The 3,250-nt window shown below is 54.0% G+C and overlaps 1 pseudogene; it reads left to right on the forward strand.

The window, feature by feature from the left end:
* The first annotated feature begins 2,369 nt into the window (after positions 1 to 2,369).
* LOC114634342 lies at positions 2,370 to 2,981 on the forward strand (annotated as a pseudogene).
* Positions 2,982 to 3,250: the final 269 nt, after the last annotated feature.

The following is a 3,250-nucleotide window of genomic DNA, read 5'->3' on the forward strand; positions in this document are numbered from 1 at the left end:
GGTGGCCACTCCCATTGACATACATGGTGGTGTGGGGCACATTTTACTCTCTGCTCTCTCTTGCTTTCTGCTGCAGCAGCATGGTCTAGAGTTCTCCCACACAGAATTCTCTCCAGGTCTGACCAATGGCAGGGATTTAACACCAGGGACTGCTCACCAGCTGGTGCTGGATGAACAAGGAAGCATGGTATGGATTAGCCCCCAATATAGCATAGTGTCACCAGAGTACAGAGACCAGGGTACCTGGCAGCATGCTTCTTGGGGAAAACTGGGACCATGGAAGAGAGTTCAGTTTAGTGGGAGCTAGAGTTATGGGGGACATAGGCTACTGCCCATATAGCTGCTGGACGCCCACAGGGCTAAGGGTACCCTGGTTGTTCTCTTTTCAGCTTTCATCAGATCCTCTATTTGGACAGACATGCCAAGTGGGTGAAGGGCAAGGCATCCTGGAAAATGCAGCATCTGTCAGGTGGGGAAAGGCAAGGTAGAGGAAGGGATGAACAGGAAGGCAAGGCTTGAGAAGGCAGAATCCAGGGTTAGCCTGGTGCTGGCGCCAGTCTCAGCTTGGTGGCTCCTCTGCTTGGTCAAGGCAACAATACTGGCCCTAATGACTTTGTTCTAGGCACTGAGTTAGACCTAGTCACACCTAGAGGCCCACAGTAGGATCCAGAGGATACCACTCCACCCCCAATGGCCACCCCCAACACTCTCGGTGCTTTGTTGTGGGGCCTGGATTGTCACAGAGATTACCTGATATTTGTGTAAGCCTCAGTGTTTCTGTCTTAGGTGGGGACAATGGTCTCCATGAGTGTATGTGTGGAGTCTGAAGAATGTGGGGACCCTATGTGAAATGCCCAAGCCCTGCTCTCTCCCTCCTCAGGGGTGGCTCCAAGTGCTAAGTGTCTGTCCAGGTCAGGAGTGTGTGCAGCCAACAGAGGGGTGCTGGGGTCTTCTCAGCTCAACCTCTCCCAGCAGCAGAGCCTGTCCAACTTCTGAGGCAGCCACTGTAGGTGAAGAGCTACAAACATATCATTCGTTTCTCTGGGAGCCAGAGGGGAGCTGGTGAGGCTGGAGGGGAGGAGGCAGGCTGAGGCAGTATAAGCAGGGCAGGTAAGCATGCAGCTTGGGAGAGCTAGCAGCAAGTGATGCTTGCTGGCTTGTAGAGATTCCTTGGATGGGAGACCCCAAGTCTCCTTCCCAGGCATGAAAAGAGCCTTCGATGGTAGATAAGCTTTGTCCCCAGGTTTGAGGGCGTGGTAACATGGGGCCAGGACACAATGCCCTCTATGGGTGTTTGAAGGGGTTCATCAGGACAGGGACAGGAGGTTGAGGGAGCAATCGTGGGCAGGACAGCAGCCAAGGTCCAAGATTTACTTGCAAACTGCTTTAAGAGAGATTGAGGGGAGCTAGGATCATGCTTATCTCAGTGTTGGGAAGCTGAGGCCAGAGGATTACTGTAAGTTTGAGGACAGACTGAGTTGCGCAGTGAGATCTTGTATCAAGAAAACAAAACAAAATACGAGCCAAGAGAGGTTAAGCATCCTTCCCCAGAGTCATTCAACGAGTTGGTCCTTGGATCCTCCAGAGATCCAGGGTTCAGTGCTCAGAAGGTGGAGGATAACACGAGCCGCTTGTCAGGAAATTCACCTGCTAATCACGGAGCTGTGTCAAGGAGCCACTGTGGTGCCTCCTGACAAGTCCCAGTCACCATGTTAACCAGTGGCTGGGGGCCTGACCCAGAGGAGCAGAGCCCACCTTCATACCCCGAGGTCTTGGCAGGAGGGGTCTAGGTACAGCTTGAGTGCTGACCTTATTTGTTGTCATGACAACCCAGGCACCTTCTGCACCTGTCACTTGGAAACCATAACTTCTCACGGAAGGGTTGGAGGTGGTAGTGGCAACAGGCAGACGGCACCACCCAGGGTTAGAGTGTGTATGAGGTTGACCTGCTAAGGGTCAGGGGCCAGGAGACCCTTATTCTGGCTCCCTCATCATCTGACTTATTTGCATCCTATGGTTCCAGTTCCACAAAGGTACCCCATCTAATAGAGCAGTATGAGGGTCAGACAGCCTGTGCTTAGCTGGGCTCCACTCTGTGGGGTGTTCCCAGAGGCTTTGAGCCAGTGGTGGATGTCACACTGTGAACGTGTCAGGTGTTTTCCTGTCTGCACTACAATGCTTGGCAGCAGGTGAGGAGCCAGTGAGCACCTGCAGTCATTAACTCCTTCAGGCTGGGCCATGGCTAATGTCCTTCAGGAGAAAGGTAGAGTCTCTTTATAAATTCAGGACTTGGGAGGATCCACTACTGAGCAGCAGCCCAAGAAGTTACCTCGCCGCTGACTCCCCAGGACTGCCCGCCCAACTCAGTCATGGAAACTGCCAGCACCCCTGATGCCACGGGGACAGGCAAGTACATTGCCTCAACACAGAGACCTGACGGGACATGGCACAAGCAGCGGAGGGTCAAAGATGGATACGTGCCCCAAGAGGAGGTCCCAGTATATGAAAACAAGTATGTGAAGTTTTTCAAGAGTAAACCAGAACTTCCCCCAGGGCTGAGCCCTGAGGCCACCATGCCAGTCACCGCATCCAGACCCAAAGGTGGTGAAACAGGCCTCTCCAAGACAGCCAAACAAAACCTGAAGCGGAAGGAGAAGAGGAGGCAGCAGCAGGAGAAAGACGCGAAGGTCCTGAGCAGGACTGTTGATAAGGTGTCTCTGGGAGACACAGCCCAGACGCCTAGTGCTCTCCACGCCCCCCAGGCCACACCTCTAGCTGCCTCTGATCCATCTGACTCTGCTGCCACCACAGAGAAAGCCAAGAAGATCAAGAACCTAAGGAAGAAGCTGAGACAGGTGGAGGAGCTACAGCAATGCATCCAGGCCGGGGAGGTCAGCCAGCCCAGCAGAGAACAGCTGGAGAAGCTGGCTCGGCGGAGGGTTCTGGAAGAGGAGCTGGAAGACTTGGAGTTGGGCCTGTGAGGCTTTAGGAATAGGGGAGTGGACTGCAGAACAAACCATGGGGTGCTCTGGGGTCCAGGGAGTGTGGACTGCAGCAGTCAGGAGGGACACCCCCATACTGGCTCACCTCCACCTCCTGTGGCCCGGCTCCGTCCTCCAGAGCCTAGGCTCTCCTCCATCTCTTCCCCTTCCTCTCAGTTTTTGGACTTTCCCCTTCTGTCCCAGTGTTCACAATCTGAGTGCCGACTGGAGGTACTTCTGCTGCTGATCTGGGTGTCTTGTTGAAACTA

The sequence above is a fragment of the Grammomys surdaster genome, unplaced genomic scaffold (assembly GCF_004785775.1).
Source record: "Grammomys surdaster isolate TR1022 unplaced genomic scaffold, NIH_TR_1.0 948, whole genome shotgun sequence".
NCBI lineage: Eukaryota > Metazoa > Chordata > Mammalia > Rodentia > Muridae > Grammomys > Grammomys surdaster.